We start from the raw sequence: 20,865 nt of genomic DNA on the forward strand, positions 1-20,865 counted from the left end.
CCCGGCATGTCCGAAACATTCCCCGTTCCCGAAGGGCTGATTGATTATACCCCCCGGGCGGACCCTGTGTCCGCGCCAATATTGTTTTCGCCGCTTTTTATACGCGTTATTTTTTATTTTATTCCTCGTAGACAACTCTTATAACATTTTGCGCCCGAAATTACCGACGCCCATCATTTGCGGACTACTAAAAAATGATAAATGAACACACGGAGAGCGTACAAAAGGGGGGGGTGCCCGGTTAATTTCCATAATGAAATTAACGCTGCATTAATCTTCGGCTCGCGCCATAACACGGTACGAATTAACTACCCGTAATAAACAAGGAAAAATGCGAAGATAAAAACAACGAAAAATACAGAAAAAAATGTCATTCTCGCTTCTTATATCAACAACACTTAGTTCATCAATATGCTAAGTCACGGTCATTAAAAAACATTAACACCCATAATAACGGCAATATCATTGATTTGTAATTTGCTTTGAGAACTCAGGGGGAAGCTTTATTGGAATGTAATGAACCACAAACAAGATCATCTCAAAAGGATTAGGCCACACCGAGTTTCCAGCATAACTGTTTGCGATTCGATCTATTGAAGCCATACATACCAAGTAGCAGGGCTTTTTTTGTTATATAACGCGGTGGAACGGCGTTCCGGCACCTTTTATTACGGTATTTTTACTGTTTCAAAAGCAATTGTTACTGAGTACACGTGCGTAGCGATTGACAATAAGCGAACAATTTTATTTCTTGAACTTTACGTAAATATGACGTCATTATTTTGTTTTTCCTTATTTTTAAGTGTAAAAGTTTAACCTCAATTTTAAAAATGAAAGAAAATTCCGATTACTTCTCAACCGCCGATCCCACTGAAAAGTCCTAAACAATAACAGAAACGATGACAGAAAATATGGAAATATTGGTGCAAGTTGAATCATCTCAAGCTGATCTTGAGAAGCAAGGCCCAACTCGGATTGGTCGGATTGTGATTAAATTTAAAAAAACAAATGGTTGAACATACACATAATGAAACTTGGTTGCACACCTTGCAGAAATGTTGGAACTTTTGAAACTGAATCGACGATGGAAATAAATATTTCTAATGGGCCAACAATGAAATCACATATTCTGGGAATATGGGATACTTTAAAAAAATCGATGACAGAGAATCTGCTGCATACAAAGCAAAGTTAAAAATTATTTCTGAAACCGAAAAAAGAAAGTTTGAAAACATTTTTTTAAATTTCGCAAAAATGTAATAACAGCAAATAAAATTGGAAGTGCATATAAAGTAGCAAAGAAAAATCAAGCATTCTATACTTTAAAGTGAAATTTATCTGCGAGAATGAATGGAATTGAAATGGTTAGTATTCTTCATTCAACATATAAATGATGAAATGAGAAAAAAATGTATTGAAAGAAACTGTTCAATCGAAAAATAGAACTTTATTGTTAGTTTATGAATCAACCACCATAAGTAAAAAAAAAAACACCCTCTTTGTGTATATTCAAAGCTGTATCGAAAGTGTTGGAAAGAATTTTGTATTTGTTCGTTTAACTTTAGTTTGACATGTCTAAAGTAAAGAAAAAAAATATTATAAACTTTCTTTAATTTGTCGTGCACTTCGTGACATAGGAAAAGCTGCTTTAAATATCATGTAGATACATGATATTTGAATTAATTTTCATTAGCAAAAGGCTTGACAAGAATTGAATTCCGGCATTTTTTTGTTTAAAAAAAGATTCGCTAAGTGGTAGTCTAATATATTGTGAAAATTATACAGCGATTTATCAAGAACTTTTACATGTGCTGACATGAAGAAAGAGCAAATCAGCTACGATATACCTCATCGTTGTGTTTGTTCTACATCTGCCGGATATCGACTTGCTATCAGGGTAGATCGGATATCTGAATAATCAGTCTTTACAATCAAAAGCATTCTTGAAACAACCGCTTTGTGTGTACTTTTGGCCAATGAATCCGGCATGGTTTGGTTCTCCAATGCATTTCATACAAGCAATAATGGTTTCTTTAACAATACGTTTTTCTTTATATAAAAACGTTTTTTCAGGGCTGCGTAATTACTTTCTCTTTCTCCGAAACATTAACACACATTTGAATGTTTTGTGCAATAATTTTGGCTATACGCAAAACGATCTTGATAGACTTATTCGCTTCATAGATTGATAAGACTTATTTTACTTAATATGTTTCACATGCATTTTGAGTTAGTAAAAAAACAGTGAACCTAAGAAAAGTACGAAAGGACGTAAACAATGTCAGCTTAAGACATAATTGGTATCTATTTCTCGGAATCGTGCGTTAAGCATAATTTAATTATTACACTAGAGAGGAATATATTAAGTACATTATGTACAAATTAAAACGTAGCGGAAAAACAGAACAGCTCTTAATAATATTAATTAATTAGCTCCTAATTAATCATATACTTTTTTAATTAATTAATAAATTTAAAACGTCGCTCAACTTTCAAAGATAATTTACGAAGCTACTTTATAAACATATTGATGACTTTTAATTACACCAAAATAATAAAATTAGTATCTACTTTTTTTTTCATAAATAGAAAATAACTACAAAAAAGCACCATTAAAATAATACAATGAATAATCATACAAAGTAATTTAATCAAAATGTACAACTTACCATAAATTAAAATTCCACAGCTATGAGAGATTCAGTTATGTGATTTCTGGATCGAGATTTTTCGGGAAATCCTGAAAAAACAAAAGTTTTAAAATCACTTTTATTTTATTCACTATACAACTAGCTGTCGGTACCTCACGACAGTGAGGTACCAAAGTTAGCGAATGTGTGAATACCGGACCCTCAACTTTGTGGGTTTTAAATATTAATTTTGTTTCGTTCTGATTTTTTTAATCTATTATTTAATTTAATGGTTAAAATTAGACATTAATATTTAAGATTTTCAATGATAGTCAAAATGGTTTAATCTATAAAATACTACTTAACATTTTCAATTCATTTTAAAATAGGTTTACAACTTAGTTAAATATTTCCTGAAGAAAACATTTTATATTATTTAAAGTTAAATTTTAAATTTAGATATTTAATATTGTATAATATAAGATTAGGTTTAAAACTCAGCAAAATATTGCACAGTAAAATCTCGGTATAGCGAAGCTCACGGTACCGAAAAAAATCGTTATACTCAAAATTCGTTACATTGAATATAAAGAAGATGATATATTTTTATTTTATTTTTAATTACCATACTACTACAGAATATTTACAACCTCTTATTAGATTGACAGATCGTATTTATGTCTATTTTTAAAGATATTTTAATAAACACAATAAAATTTGTTAAAAAATGTTTTATAAAAAAATTTTGAAAAAAGTTTGATATGTCAGAATTGCGAAAAGTCACATGTCGACGACGTTTGTTATTCACAATTTTTTCTGAAAGTAAAGATCTACATAAGAGAAACCTATGGAAAAATAAACCCTTTTTAGAAGTCGTGAAAAAGAAAAGCTGATCGAATTATCTTCTGATGTCACTCTGGTGTCCAAACATAAAATACACTCATTATTACAATTCTAGATATCTCTCGATAAAGAATATCTAGCTCTGAGTTACAAAGCTATCAAATTCTTGGTAGTTTTTTTTAACTTCATATTTGTGTGAAAGAATGTCAATAATAAAAACAAAACAGAGGAATCGATTGGGTGTTAGTTCAACGCTTTATCTCTCAGAAACAACGCTGCAACCACGTATATCAAATTTTCTTGCAAAAAAGCAGCAGTAGATGTCGCACTAACAAAAAATTGTAATTTTATAGCATTTAAATAAAATTTTACCTAACATTGGTTTTTATTTTGGGTTGACGCCGGTCCGCGAAATATTTTTCCTATTTTCGCCGGGCCGCGGATGTAAAAAGTTTGAAAAGCACTGGTGTATTAGATAAAATCCAAGAAACTACACATTTATGAGTTGTCCGTTGGCTGATATATTGCGGGTCGTTGCTCGGAATGGAACGATCTAGGTAATTTATTTGCATTAAATTAGAAGCCATGATAATTTTTATGTATTGTAAAAGAAAAACTCACTTTTCGGCCTCGAAGCCCGTCGACAGGAATTCAAAATTTGAAGATTCCATTACGAAGATTGTTTTATTATTGTTTATCTAGTTAAATCAATGTTTTCTTATAATCATTACACACATTATATATATATTATAACATACCTAGTTAATTCGCAATCAGAGTATTTATATTCAGTCAAATCGAACAAGGCACATGCCAAAATAAGCGTAGCAAAATTATTTACAACTGTTGCCACGTTACTGTCGGCCATCTTGTTTTATATTTTTCGTTGGTGGACAACAAAAGAATTATTAGTGAAGGCTCAAAAATCATTGTGCCAACTCTATATTTATTTTTAACCCTTTGCACTCGTATTTTTTTTTTGGTTGGGGTAGCGCCAGCTCGTATTTAATTTCGAGACTTTTTTTATGTTCAATTTTTGGAAGTAAAAATGAAATAAAACATGTTTTGATTAATCTTTTTACAAATTAAAATTAATACAGCGAAAGATTGATAGTTTGTCAGTATTTTAGTTAAAAAAAAATTAATTAAATATTTAAAATATTATATAATTTAAATACTTTAATCGGAAAATAACTTTTTTTATTGTACTTTTTTAAATAATTTGTAAAACGTTAACCATGAAACTTAGAAAAGAATAATTTATTAAAATGTGTTCACGAAGAATTGTACTTACTATTCACAAAAAATAAATGACATAGTATTAGGTATACATAGTATAGGAAGGTAAATGTAATGATGTTTTTAGATGATTTTTCGTCCATCGCAATCAAATGCGCGGTAAAACAAATAAATGAATTATTTAAAAAAACAGCTGAGTGATGTAGCGGCAGGGGTTTATAACCATTAAGAAATTTGTAAATAGCTAGATGTAATATGAATTCTGAATAATTAAAATATTGGACTGCTTGTATTTTTTTTGCACCTATCGTTTATTATCTTGCGCAATGCGCTTATTATCTTACGCATCGCGCTCGCTCTATAGCGTTTAGCGCTCATAATATAGCGTTTAGCGATCAACAATTTGCGTTCATACAAAAAAATAATGGTTACAATAAAATTTAATCAAGATTAAAATTACAAAGAGCACAAGTTTTTTACTTGTAGTTTTTTTTTCTTAGTAAAACCTTAGTTTTTAGTTTTTTTAATTGTTGTTTTTTCTTGGTAAATAGTTAATATATTCCCATTAACAAGTTTTAGACTTTTTAGAAAATCAGATTACAATAAACGTATTATAAAAAATAAAAAAATATACTGTTAGTTAAATAAAACATATATCAACATATAATAACGTTTAAAAACACATTTAATACGAAAAATTGTTATGCACCTTACAATAAATAAAACACAAACAATATGCACATCAGCACATATGTTTTAAGCAAAAGGATACATTTTGACGATATAACCAATGATTTTTAAAAGCAAAATTTAACACTTTTGACGCTAAGCTGCCGATAATGAGATTCCAAATAAAGTAAAGCGAAGGTCCATATATAAAGGAGAATCTAGATTAGAAAATATGGTTCTAGGACACTAACCGCCTGGAAATATACCCCTTGGACAATAACCCCCCGTCAAAACCCCCCTGGACATTGACCCCCCGTGCAAATAACCCCTGACAATTAACCCACCATGCAAATAATCCCCCTGACAATTAACCCCCGCCACGTATAAAGATAATACAGATATTACTTAACACGTCTCGTGACGCTCTATTATACTTAATAAAACATATACTGGCGCCATTACCAAAGTTTAGCTGTATTATACATACATATGTATCTAGCCTAATAATATTTTTTATTTTTTTTAATACTCTTTATAACAATTTTGCTCGCACCGGTCACCGGTACAAAATATACAATACGTATATTTTCTTCGTAAATGTGTTAGTTTAATTGATATTTTAAAAATTCTGTATTTTGCTGAATGAAATAAATTAGTATTGATACTGATTATTCGTATTAAACATTATTTTATTAAAATAATGACCATTTATTATAAATAATAAAAACTTATATAAAATACTTATCTCTATACGTGGCGGGGGTTAATTGTCAGGGGGGTTATTTACACGGAGGGTTAATTTTCAGGGGGCTATTTGTCAGGGGGTTATTTGCACAGGGGATTATTTGTACAGGGGGTTAATGTCCAGGGGAGTTTTGATGGGAGATATATCTATCCAGGGGGTATTTGTCCTGCGTTTACATGCACTTAGGATAGGAATATTTAAAATACGAAAAAGAAGGCCAAATTAAATTAGATATTTTTTAATATATTCACTGTCTATGGCAGAGGTCAGAAAATTACGGCCAAATCCAGCCCTCTGCTTATTTTAATCCGGGCTGCAAGTAATTGTTAGATTTTACATAAAAAAATCAAAGTATGTGCTATAATAGAGCGGCCAACCGTCGAGTTAAGGAGCTAGCTAGGTATCACCTTATAAGGTGCTCCTATTGCTTTGTATTTCACCGTGACGTTATGCACTTTAAATTTGACAGCATCTTCAGTGCCCACGTAACGCCTTTTGCAATACATTTGAATATTTGAGAGAAATGATAAAGCTCATTTTAATTTTGCTTCCTGGCCCGCTGAGCTTAAAATATTTACAATCTGGTCCTTCACAAAAAAGGTTTGCCGACCCCTGGTCTATGGTGTTACACGAGCAAAATAACCTTGTCTATATTCTTCAGTCATATGTTTTACAGAGAGACATTCAAAACGCGTCATGGCGATTTTACAACTTTATATTTAGATTGTCTTGTATAACCGGAATGTCGTAGTCCTTAAGGCGTTGAACTGATATCCTAGAGACTATCGGTTCAGGTCCCGCAGCAAACTAAACATTTTAATATTAAGAATGCGCTATTATTAAAATTAAGCCCTAACTGCTAAGCGACATCTATTGATTGTAAGCTGTAATTATAGTTAGCAATATATAATAGATATCACTAATTTACAAACTGTGTTTTAAATCTTATCCAATTAAACGTGTAAGTGTTGATTATGTTGTGCATAAACGACTTTAACCAATAGTTTTTCAATGACGCGTATTTAAGTCATCCACCTTTAGAGTGTTAAATATGGATAAATTTATATAAGTGTAATACAATCCTAAAACTCACTGAAAAAAATATGTTTTACAAGACTTTTAACCCTTTCACCGCGGATGACTTCTATAGGTGTCATCAAGAAAATCGCCAGTACTCATTAGACATTTAAAGGTGCCGTAAGCATTTGAGCTTATTAAAATGGCTTTTTAGTATAATTTAAGGCTGTAAATCAATTATTTGAACCATAATATTTTTAAAAATATGGCATGAATAGGTGCCACCACATATTAACAAATTTCGAAATGGCGCTCAAAAATATCAGCTGTGGTGATAATATAAATCAGGGCTGTGGAGTCGTTAAAAAAAACACGACTCCGACTCCGACTCCAATTCCGATATTTACCAACAACACGACTCCACTCCGACTCCGACTCCGACTTCGACTCCGACTCAAAAAAGTTTAATTTTATCAGGTATTTTTGGTGTTTTTCTACAAGTTTAATATTCATACGCTATACACATTCATTATTACGCAATTAAAAATTGATAAAGTTCATAATTTAAAAAATGCTCGGAGTCGCTCATTTTTCACGACTCCGACTCCGACTCCGACTCCACAGCCCTGATATAAATGCAATTGGGGCCAGGCCCCACCTAATTTTTTCGTACATAAAAAAAAATAGGTGGGGCTGGTAAAGTTTTATTATATTTTGTGAAAATGATCAAATTTTATATTTAGACAAATATTCTACAAGTTTTTCGTATGTATTTGCCCATTTGAGGCAGAAATGATAAATATTACATTGTTTTTTTGTGGGGATCTGTTTTGGATTGGCAGGCGTTTTTACACCTAGAGCGAACCAGGGTAGTTTGGCCTCGTGGCTTTATTTTTGAATTTTTAAATTTTGAATTTATTAAAACAGTTCTTAAAAATATAAATAAATTGATCATAAAAAATTATTACATTAAAAGATTATCCTGAAACTTGAAACTTTAAATACTTGTACCAGATTTAAAATTGGTAAAAATAGTCTTAGCATAAACGCATACTATTACTGTCACAGTAATAATATCACGGTTAATATCGAATTCATAGTCACGTCCTTAAAAATTCAATATTATATCGTCATTCGTAATTATATGGATAATTTTTAAAAGAAAATCAATATATGTATTTATAAATAATTAAAACACAGATTACTAATTCTGTTTTACATAATTTAGCTATTTACTAGCTCGAAAATATATTAAATGTGTCGAGACTAATATTATCGTTTGAGTTGAGTACCCAGGTCGATAGTTGTCAATCGCTCATTTTACTAGTGCGAGCGAGTAAGCGAGCTCTGCTAGCATAACGGCATCTCGCTCTTTTTTCCGTCTTAAAAATTTTATTTTTATTTCATAACAGACACACAATATAAAGTAATAATTATGCACAATTAGAGCATATGATCCCGTTTCATCCCATATCATAAAAATATAGATGCCCTTAGAAGGAAAAAATCAGTTTTAAAGCATTAATTGACAACCTAAATCTGTCAAGTCTAGCGCGATGCCGTCCTAACAGCGCGCGCTTTGACCATGTTCCGATGAAAAATTTTACAATAAACTTACACTTGTAAATTTAAGATTATTGAGTTATTTGCATAAGTTAAAAATTCAATATTACTGAAATGTGTTTAACAGAAGTCTTTTTACTATTAATAAATTTAAATTTTCAAAATTTGCTTGAACACAAAGCCAATAAATGCATTCAAAGTTTTGTCGACATATTGTCGACGTTCGAGTACAACGCTTGAAATACGATGTCGACACATAGTCGACTTACGAGCGCAAAGGGTTAATAATTATGATTAAATATATTTCATTTGTTTACGTGTAAAATTATACACCATTCATACAAAGAAATTAAAATCATAGCAAATTAATCGGAGAATGATTATTTTCAAAAGAAGCGGGTTAGAACAAATATATATAAGATAAATTATATATAAGATATAATATATTATGTATGGGATATGGCGGCTATAGTTTTGATGCAATTTCCATAAAACTTTCTTGAAAAATCAAACAATGTGTATTTATTAAGCTCTAAAAAAAAAATGTTCTATAACAAATTTTAAAATAAAAAATAACTATCATTTACTCTTTGATTGACTGTTCTTATTGTAGTATTTATTTTTAACATTGTTTGTTAAATAGTTAAACAATTTTTTTAATAAATGATCTTAAAATATACGCATATAAAATTGAAGATTTTCATCAGTTTTAATTTTAACGCACTAAATCGAGCAAAATAATGTAATCGTTATTTTTAGACGCAAGTTGCTGGAAGGTGGGTCGTATGGGATACAGCACGGTTTTAAGGGGCGGTTAGAAAGGCGCCCTAAGGGCGTAGCGCGCGTTTCGCTTATTAATTGATAAAACTTTTGAAAGGCTTTAAAAGGTGGACTGGGAAGTTGTGCTCCTAGGTTTAAAATTGCAAAAACTTGACGCAGCTTAAAACGTACGACGGCGATAAGAGCGTTGTTTAACTCGTTCGCCGGCAGTTTTGGCTTTTCCAACGAAGTTTCCCTCTTCTGGCCAACGTAGAGTCAGACACCGAAAACAAGTCAATTTAAAAGCGAGCTCAACAGCGTGTCAGGGAATTTCACCTCGGAGACCGCGGGGAGAAAGAGAAGGGACTGTAGCTAAATTTTTTTTGCTCTTTCCCCTATTTGTTACTGTGTTTTTTACTTTGGGTTTTTTTCTTGCTTCGCACGGTGAATTTTTTCGCGCACGATCGCTTGAATTATTCAATATGCTCGGTGATACAAATGAAATTTAACATTAAACCCCCATAATGTCGAGAACAAGATTTTGAACTTTGCTGCGAATGTGTTTGAAGAATTTTAAATAAAAAATAAAGTATAATATATATACATATATATATATATATATATATATATATATATATATATATATATATATATATATATATATATTCGATTACAGCATCTAATATCTTGCCACATAAATCCAATTTTGAGTAAAAATATATCTATCTCTATAAAAGCTTTTTCCTAAAATCGTGGATGCATTATGCTGCTTACTTTCCATTTACCGTTAAAGTAAACAAATAACTTGTAATTATAGATTAAAAATTTTTTATTAAGAAACCATTTTCTAACCTTAAAATTGTTCCACTGTAAGATATGACTTCCTTGGAGCTATGAAATACACATATTGGTTGGGTAGTATCTGCGCAATCGCGTAATAAAATATTGTGATATATACAGAAAGACAAACATACACCATTGCAAAAACCATCAAACTCGATCAATACAAGATACCTGACAAGTTTGCGTCCAAACTTTTTTCTTACAGCTCTAGCACTATTTTTCAGATGATAAGACAATCTACTATGTAACATAACAATTACACAGTAAACTTACTAGGGAATATATTACAACGTAAAGGTTTCCCGATTGTTTTAACATGATTAATAATATTATAGAAAAAATATTTTTAATTAGTTATAATGGAGTTTTTATTCAGAACATACTAATTATATTATATACTTTCTAACGAATTAATTCTGGAAATATTTTAATATATTTTTATTAAACAAGATGTATTACTTATTAGCATAGCTACTAAGCATAACTTAAATTATTCACCATGATATTTATTTCTGAAATTAAAAAAATATATGTAAAAACCTATTTTAGCCGAAGCACAATCATTTCGTATTAAATAAATTTTTTTTACTCATATTGATCTTACAATTGTATAGTATTTGTTATTCTCTCTCTTCCGTTCTTTCATAGGCAAAAATAGCGCAGTTTTGGTTATTTTTTACTTTAGCAGATTTTTTTATAAGACGCTGATTTATGTATACTTTATATTTAATAAGCGCTTTATGAAGCAAACCGCCGAGAGAAATCAGCTTTTCTACGAAACTCACGATAAGAACACCCAGAATTAGAAATCGCCAGATTTTTGTTATTCTTAAAATAACCTATATTACATGTAATTCTAAAAATAACCATTTAAAAAGCACATGTCATCTAAAGTAAAATCAAAAATCCTCGTTCTTTTTTTTTGTTAAAAAATTTTAACGTAATCTACTTATGAACATTTAAAAATAAGCGAAGACAATTTCTGTAATGTTTCTTTATCATTTTAAGCATGTTTTGTTGTTGATCGAGCTATATATAAAAAAACTGTAGAGTAATATTTTTTTAAACGTTGAGTATATTACAGTTATTATAAGTTTAGCCACCGTCGCTTTAGAAAACAATTTTGCTTCCAATAACTTAACTAAAAAAACAAGTAGGTCATTCGAGTCGAAATACTTAATTAAATTTCAATTGCACACACTTTTTTATTAAAATCCCAGAATGTCGTTTGATTCTTCGTATTTTTCAACCTAATCTAAATTCTGATACCGTCGCTCCCCCGACTTAAATTCATCTCGCGGAAACAAATTTCAACTTAAAAATACCGACCTTTTTCCTATGTATTTCTACATAAAATGTTTATTTATTACAAATTTACTTATAACCATATGAAAAAAAAACTACCAATCATGCTTAAATATGACGTTCGGACACTAGAACCGACATAGGCAAAGTAATTGGCAATTAATGCCAACGCGGCTAATTAAACAAGTAATTAACGACGGCAAATGAAGCCGAACACGAAGGACGATTAGGACAATTGGTCGGACACGTGTGTTATGTGACCAAACAGGGGTTTGTTTAATCACGTAAGATTCTATAATAGATACGCTAGGACTCGTTTCGGAGATAAACCTTTGATAAAAGCAAAATAATCAGTTAATCAATTTAAAAGTATCTGTCTAGACGACATTCAGGAATTCTAAAAGGATCTCTCATTACTCATATACAACCTATATTTAACATTTGTTAGAAAGTCGAATAAATAAAGTCATGTCGTTTGAATCCTGTTTAAATAAAGGAGTAAATATTAACCAAGAATTTATTGAACGTCCTTAAAATGATATTCGATATAATGGAATTGCATGATAAAAAAATATATTATCAGATATGCAAAGTAGTAAGTCAACGTTCATTGTATACATATAATATTTTATAATCTTTCTTTGTATAATTGTAATATGGTAATTAAATTAAACTTGAATATAATGTATTTTAAAAATGTTAAAATTGTAAGTAAAGTGTACAAATATAAGGTATATTTTTTATCGTGTACTGCCGCAACTTTTTTAGAATACTATGAAATTATAAAGTTTTTTCCACAGATAAAAGCTGTTAAAAAATCGTTTTCTTTAAAATGCATTATTATCACTCTTTAAACTTCACAAAAGACGTGGTTAATTTATTATTTATAAAATGTTAATCTTTCAAAAAATACAATGAACGAACATTTAATTTTCAGGAAAAGCACTCAACTATTCGCCAACTCAACAAACACATTTCGGTCAATTTCAATAAGTAGAAAAGCTGAGGTATCTTAATGCTTGATATAGAAAAAGCTTTAGATACGGTATGGCACGACATATTAACATTAACATTAAATTTAAGACCTCTAAGTATTTGGACAGCACATACTTTGCTCATACTTACAAGATAGAAGCCACGTTGTTTCGCTAAGTAATGAACTAATGGTACCGCATGTTTATGTACGTAAATACCTACAGATTAAAATAGTTATTTTATTAAATAATATAAACGGGAAGACGTAATATTTTCAATATATAGTATAAGCAACTATTGCAAACACTTCACATAAATGGAGGTCGAGTGTTAATTATCTGGACTGCAAACTTAAATTTATTAACTATATATTAACTTAAACCTAAATGTGTGTTGAAGCCCTAAAACCGATATTTAACAATATAAATCGCATTGACTAATAAAATTTTAATTTTAATTTATAAACTTAGATTAGAGAGGTGTTAACATATGCATGTGTTAATTTTTTTATGTGCGAAACAGCAAGCTTTAAATTTGATCAAATTTGAACGATCCACTTTATGAGGGCAGGGCTTTGAATTAAATAATCCAAATTGTGAATTTTGTGAGAGGGACTTAACTCACGACCTCTAATGAATGACGTACACTATTAGCTTATTTTTCACTTATATGTTTGATGGCTTTCAAGTAAAATTAGTGTTTAAGGATTTGTGAAAAATAAAAATTTGCAGCATTTGAAAACCAGTTTAGTTACTATTTTACTGAACTTAATAATATAAAGTTAAGGGAATTAAATGCTTAGTTCAAACAGTTCCTAATGATTTATTAAGATTAGTTTTAAGCCAAGATTAATTTTTGGAGCTAAAAACTGATTCGAAAACAAAAGATATGTTTGATGAGAAATCGGTTATAAATTTTTAGCCCAAGATATGTGATTTCTACCTAAAAGTAAGAGAAAAGGCTATTTGTGTCAACATAAATCTGTAATGCAAACTTTTTAACTGTGTTTGGAAAAAAAGCAAAGCAACGAAGTAGATTGGAGGCGTGCACAAGCAATTGATAAAAAAACAATCACAGATTTCTCATTGTGTAATATTTTTCGAATAAAATAAGCAACAATACCTTGGAATTCTGTTGAACTTTTTATTAGTAAAAGTATGTTCTAGTTACCATGTATATTATTAGTTCCAAATATTAAAATATTAATATTTTTATTTATCGCTATAGTAATATTATAAATAAATATGTATATAGCATGACAAAACACTTTTTAGAACGAGATAAAAAAAGTGCTTCTCACTCAGAAAACAGTGAAACTTGCATATAAAAATGCTGGTGAGTTGTATTAATCTGCGAAGATTTGGTTCCAAAAAACTCCCTTTCTTCGCCAGACAAATTTTAGACGTTGCTAATGAAGAACCGCGCACCATAAAGAATGCCTACGCTCTCGGGCCTGACGCCGGGGCTATGCCCTTGGTTTTACGAGCCTCCGTTAAAAAACCTCTCAGTAGATTAACACAGTTTAGTATTAGTGACTACGACAAAATCTACTCAAGTTGCATTATAAACAATAAAAGCTAAAGCAAAAATTGTTTAGGTGGAAAAAAAAAAATTTCAACAGCCCCAAGACATTTATTAAGTAAATAAAATAATAAACTCAATTATTGCAGTTTTTATTATTAGTGGTTCTTAAATTTTATTAAAATCTGTACATAAAGTAATATAATAATTCAACTTAAACATGGTGTGTATATTTATACTATAAGGTACACGATTATTCCAATAAATAGACAAATTTATCAGGGGTGCAAAAACCATATTAAAATTTTCAGATTGTTTGAATATCAAATATTATTATTATTTAACTAAAACTTGGTTTATGTATAAAGCGAGAGATTTACTATACGATAAAAGGGTTAAGCGTCAACAATATATACATATATACAAAGAAATCGTGCAGGACACTCAGTTTTGCACAATAACCACACACTTTTAAAAGTAATTTTTAATACCCAATTACCGCAGCATAAAAATTTAACCCTTGTAACAGTCACAACATACGCAAAAGACAAAAATTTTGAACTTACATCAAGTATATTAACGTTAGGACTCATTTAATTTCCACAATAGGTCATCTGTAGCTCGCTTTCTCTTCAATATGTACCAGTTTTTAGGGATGTAATCAGAAGATAATGCGATTGACTTTCAATTATTAATGTCAGAGCTTCCTCAAACGTTCCTTATAAATTATATTACCTTAGTCACATTGCGATATTACGACAACACGACGACTGATACCTAAATACGGCAAAGACTAAAATTTCCGGTCTACCACTGAAACGATTGCCACTAGCAAACAAACTAGCAAACTCTCAGACTGCCATTTCAACTTCACCACCTGATGACATATTTGCTTATTTTTTTATTTATATATGTTTATAATGAAATAAATTATAGAAGTAAGTACTATGTACATTATGTATTAAACTGGTACTAGCATTAACGGCTGCAATGTCACACGCTTCTTTGGCACCAAATTCCGAAAATGTGAATTAAATTAAAAATAACACGTTTTATCAAAAATATATAACTGAATACTACTATCAGAAACAAAAAGCGAAATTTCGTTTATACAATATAATGAATATATCGATTCTGCAAAAACGTGCTACAAATATTTTGGTGATATTATGCATTATGCACTCAATGCTGTGAATACATATTTTCACCGAAATTGTATGTTGACAGTTTTCCAACAAATTCACTATATATTATATGAAAGGTTTATATGAAATCAACACGGTAAAAGCGAAATATCTGGCACACACGAACGGTCACATTAAACAAACCGAAAGTTACTCGTCCGGCTGCGGACCATATTCCCCGGGCATATAACCACCTTGAAAACTCAGTATCATTTCACATCTCAGTGCGCCGGCAACGTAAAAACTTTGAAAAGCATTTTACCAAGGGGATAGTTGGGTACGGACGTACAATAAACTCTCGGTTCCAACCTAGACTCAAAAGGTCCACAGCATAAAATGTTTTCAAGACGCAAACATCAACAACCACAGCCTTACTCTTAATAGTGGGCAACAAAATATCTTTAGCAAGTAATGATATTAAAGTTAAGCTTAGCCTTTAGAAGTCAAACGGCATGTAGTCATGCAAAAAATGGTTTTACCATTACTATGGCATGCCTACTATATTTTTTTACCTGCTACAGTACACGACCCCTGCTATAGTACACGTGCGTCGAAGAGTCGGAGAAGAATATCTAACTGATTGCGTAGTACCCAAAGTCAAATATTGTGGCGGAAGCGTTATGGTCATGGGTAGGAAGCCTGTACACTTGCGAGTGTAGTATGAATAGTAACATTTATATTTCAATGTTGGAATCCATTTTAATGGACTCTTACTGGAAAATACTTCTAAGTCAAGACCACGCTACCATCCGATTCCAGCAATAAAACGCTCTGTGCCATACTTTGTTAAAATGCAGGAATCAGTTTGATTTATTTTTGTGATTAAAGAAAATGTACTGCAGTAGATTCAATAAGAAAAAAGTTTTTGTACGGTAAAGGTTAAAGCGGCAATACAATTTGATTGAACATAGACTATATAGTTCAAATGAGAAGGTTTTGTATTCTGTGGTATCTTCTTACGCCGTTGTTTCCAGTGGCTTACGAGCCGTGACGTCTGACTCGACGATAAATACGCGCACGTTCACGTATACGGTGTTGTAAACAAAGGTTTCGAATTTCTGGCGAGTCACCCGACTGAATTATGTAACGCTGCATGCGAAATGCTTTCCTCTCTCTCGCGATGCAATTAACCCGCAAACATTGTGACGACTTCTTCGAACCGAGTGCAAATAATCCCGCTAACGTATACTCATAATAACAGCACATGCATACACGAAACGATACCACCCCCGGGCTAAAGGTGAACACACATGAATCGATAAACGTCGCGACAACGGGGCGTTTGTCATATAAACTGGGTTAATACAAACGTTTGCTAATCAATTATGTGGGCTGAAATTGTTGCGGTTGCATGAAAGCGAATGGGGAAAGCTTGAACTCCGAAGATTGTTCAGTATGTTTCACATTGAGAATGGAAACTAATCTAAGTACGCACCAAACGTATAAGTGAATAAAAGCTCAATCAAAACAATGTTTTGATTGAGATTACAAATAGTAAATATAGTATAATATATCCATGAATTAGTAATAAATTAAAATAAACCGTAATTGAGTAGGAACTAAACAATACAATATATAATAATAATAGAACGTCTTGAACTTGAGAAAGCGATAATTTAATTAAATAAAGTTAGTGCGAAATCTGCTGTTGCTAAAATGTTTGTTCAGTCTGGTACAGCATTGTTTCTGAGAGACAAAGTGCTGCATCTATTTTCTAGTTACAAAACTGAGAGTCTATTGTTTTATAACAAGAGTCGGTAAACTCTTTTTCAAGACGATTAACTGTGCATAAAATGCCATTTTCAATTAAGAGATTATTAAATAAAATGTTGCCTCTATAAGGATCGTAACTTTTTGGTTAACAGTGATCACGACAACCTTAAGTTCGTGAAGATAACTAAATATATCTACCATATACAAAATTTAGCCATCTCATTCAACTAAGTCTACTAAGGCACAGTTTCGCTCTTACATAAACTGCTTTACTTTTATCCCATAGTTAAAAAACGCATGAAATGGCGTTTTTTTGACAGTCACTCATGTACGGATAACTAGTCGTTGATGTTGCGTAATTCATTCATCGTTTATCATATTATTTAGTTGTTTGTGGTTATATAATACCTGTATATCTTACGGTAAATGGGAAAAAATCTGAATAGATAACAACTTTTATTTTTGCAAAAAATTCTGAATAGATAAGAATTTCATCACGAAATTCGTTATCTTCGTCTCGACTTCTGTATATTTTCTACAACTTGCTCTCCAAAATCAGTGGCCATATAAATTTTACGCTGAATTTATATGGCCCTGTGTAGTCATAAAGCTGTTTGATTATCGAACCGACATGAAATTTTTGAGTACCGGCGGTGAAAAACTAGCATTTTGATACATATTCAATGAAAATGTCACATATACACAAAATAACTTCCCAATAATATTTGACAGCCCATTGTAATTTATAGAAACACATCAAAATGTCAGAAAACTATTAAAAAATAGTGTTTATAAATTAACTTTTTGTTCCTAAGAAATTATCTGCGTAAAGAACGAAAGATAGAAAATAGCCGAATATATCAAAAATAAATCTTATTATTATTACAGTTTAACTAATTAAAGTATTTTATAGTGTTTGAGAAATTATTGACAATAAACTTTCTTTTACAACCAATAAGTCTCACTTTTTTTCAATATATAACATTTTTTTCTATTAATTTTAACTATTACATTTACTGAAATATATTAAGGTGTTTAATATATATACTATTTATGTTAAAATGGATATGTTTTGACAAAAAGTTACTTTTTTTATGCTGCCCAAAGTATTTATTGTCATATATTGAAAAACGTTTAATGATTCTTACATTCGAACGATATTTTTACAAGCTTGAGTTACATTATTTTTAATCCTCGAAAATGCGTGAGCCGCTAAGTTTAACTATCACGAAAAATGCGTGAGAAAAATATAATGTGTTAAATATTCAATAGTAAGTAATTCTATATTTAATATATTTATTTATCTGTAAAAAAAATAATCTTGACTCGAACGCGCTTAAAAAATATATTTATAATTTATTATTATATTTAACAATTTTTATCTATAAATTTACGTTAACACAGTCAGTTCTAGAGCTTTTTTTTTTAGTTTAGATTTACGCTCCTACTAGCTTTAAAGCACACAATTCGGATATACCGTTCGTACACTTATCATTACTCCTGTCTATATTTTAAACAAATTTATAGAAATTAAAATCATTAATATATTTTATTATATTTATGAATCAATCGGTGTAATAGCAAGTATATCGAACGTATATCCGTATCGTGTGCTTTAGAGCTTCACCCAACCATTTTTTTTCTCAATTATGAATAATAATTACATGGATAGCTCTCGAACTGACTGTGTTAACGCAAATACGGTATAAATTATTTAAATCTGTGATTTAAACATAAAAACATACACAAAAGAAAATGTATACAATGTATCATAGATTATTTTTACTAATCATAAAAATAGTTTTTTTCTAATATTATATATTATCATTAAGAAAAAATGTAAAAAGTGTTATGCACATAATACCTATATGTGACAAAAATTCAACAAATCCAATACCCTAATTACGTTTAGCATGCCAAAACTAAATATACTGATCAAGCTGAAGAAACTTTAATTTATTTTTAGTCTAATCTTTAAAAACGGCCTTTTGAGAGAGGTAATAAAGCTTTAGACGGTTGATCTTGGATTGACCGGAGCTAACAGGAAAATATATTTCATACTACAAAAGGCCACCATTCGCTATTAATTTATCGTCCTTGGCCGATCATCCCCATTAGACTGAGAATGTTACTACGTTTTCCATTGCAAGAACCACTGCTGTTACCGGTAATAGGACCCTACGAGACTAACCCAATGGGCGGCATCCAGCTTTTAAGGGCCGAATGAGCGGGATCCACCCCCCGTAGTACTACGGTATTTGTTAGAGTCTCAGTAGTGTTTCTCCCGAGCGTTTTGGGAAACGCTCTCCTGACCACCTGTAAATCTGTTGCATTGCATTTGCATAGCATTAGCTTTGCATGCTACTGCATTTCTACGCTTCATCCTTGTACATCACTTACGTGATGCCACAGTTCCAGCCTTAGCTTCCGGTCCCTAAGGGTCGAGCCCTTATTAGCCAGCTGGGGTTGAAATGCAATGCTTTGCTCGTCATTGGCAGTTTACTTCCTCTCAAGAGCTTGGGATTTCAAGCTCAAAAGAGGTCCCTCACTCTCCCACACTATACGGCGAACTCCCCCCTCCCATAACCGACAACCCAAGGTCCCAAATATCCATTTAGATTATTGCTTAGACTATAATAGGAAATATCTTAAAAATATGATTTAAATAAAATAAATTGTAATTAGAATATCTGTACCAAAATCCTAAATCCGCTTGTGAGTAATGCATTTAAAGCTCAAAAGTTTACCTCGACGTCTCTACTATAATGTAAGAAGATTGGCTTATTCGCTTAGAATTACCGGAAACGACTATAAAGTCGAGTGTATAAACTGAAATTGAATTTATCCTCGGACTCGCGACTCGGAACTGACCTCTCCCAGCTCCCCTTTTATGAATAGAAATCTCCCCCTGCCGTTCAAGAAAATATGCAACTTTCTGCAAAATCTATTCCTTCTGCGGATTTTTTATTTTGCATATCTAACTACTTTACCGTGCGGAAGTTATTGAACGACCTGCGACCTCGGATTGAAATGAAACGTCGTTTAACTCGGTGATATAAATTATTTTATAGTCTAACAATTATTAGAGCATAATAATATTTTAAAATAATATAATGCAGAAATAATTAAATAACACAAGTAGTGTGACAGTAAAAAAATATTTTTATTTATTTATACATATTTTTAAAGAATACTAGTATATGTATGTAGATAATAAATAAACACTATGAGAGTCAAATAAATATGCATTTAACTAACTAACAAAGCTAAAACAAAACGATACAATATTATTACAACGAATACAATCAGAAGACGGAAGCTATTCATTACTCAGTTATAATTGCTTCAGGCAATACCGTTTCGGTTCAAAGTCAACAAAGGGGAAAGATACAAAACCAGAAGGAGTTGCAGTACTTGGAGAGTAAATACATTTTAATTTTAAAATATTTAATTTCATTTCATGTCCAAATATTATATTTTAAATAAATAATCGAATAGCATATAATAATGATTTAAAATGACAGTCAAGATACTTGGGAATTTTCAGATATGTATCATGTTTAGAATTGTTTAGATTTATTTGAATCAAATTTAAAGCATCGTGACATATTTTAAGTTTTAAAAAAAATCAATAAGAATATATTCTAAACACATTTTTATCTTCATGGAAGTAACAAAATCGAGTTATCCAAACACCAACATCCTCAAAACTAGCTGGAAAAGGACAAACCGTGAAATGGTATGATTCCTCATCCGCGTCGTCCATTAGAATTCCTTCACACCTTGTTCTCTCCGGTAAAGCAGCATATTTATATGCATGCGAAGATGGTGACACGGATGCATCCAGTTAAAAATATCA

General features: G+C 31.0%; 1 protein-coding gene across 6 annotated transcripts in view; it reads right to left on the reverse strand.

Moving 5' to 3' along the window:
• Positions 1 to 20,865, reverse strand: part of sfl (N-deacetylase and N-sulfotransferase sfl) — a 313,934-nt gene that overhangs the window by 200,310 nt on the left and 92,759 nt on the right. For 4 of the 6 annotated variants that reach the window (XM_088199102.1, XM_088199103.1, XM_088199101.1 and 1 more), the window contains one exon: positions 2,670 to 2,740. The exons of the other annotated variants lie outside the window; for them this stretch is intronic. The gene's annotated coding sequence lies outside the window, so the exon portion shown is untranslated. The remainder of the gene's footprint in view (positions 1 to 2,669; positions 2,741 to 20,865) is intronic. 6 annotated transcript variants of the gene reach the window in all.

Source organism: Plectrocnemia conspersa, unplaced genomic scaffold, assembly GCF_051122295.1.
Source record: "Plectrocnemia conspersa isolate PC_06_02 unplaced genomic scaffold, ASM5112229v1 ptg000012l, whole genome shotgun sequence".
NCBI classification, from domain to species: domain Eukaryota; kingdom Metazoa; phylum Arthropoda; class Insecta; order Trichoptera; family Polycentropodidae; genus Plectrocnemia; species Plectrocnemia conspersa.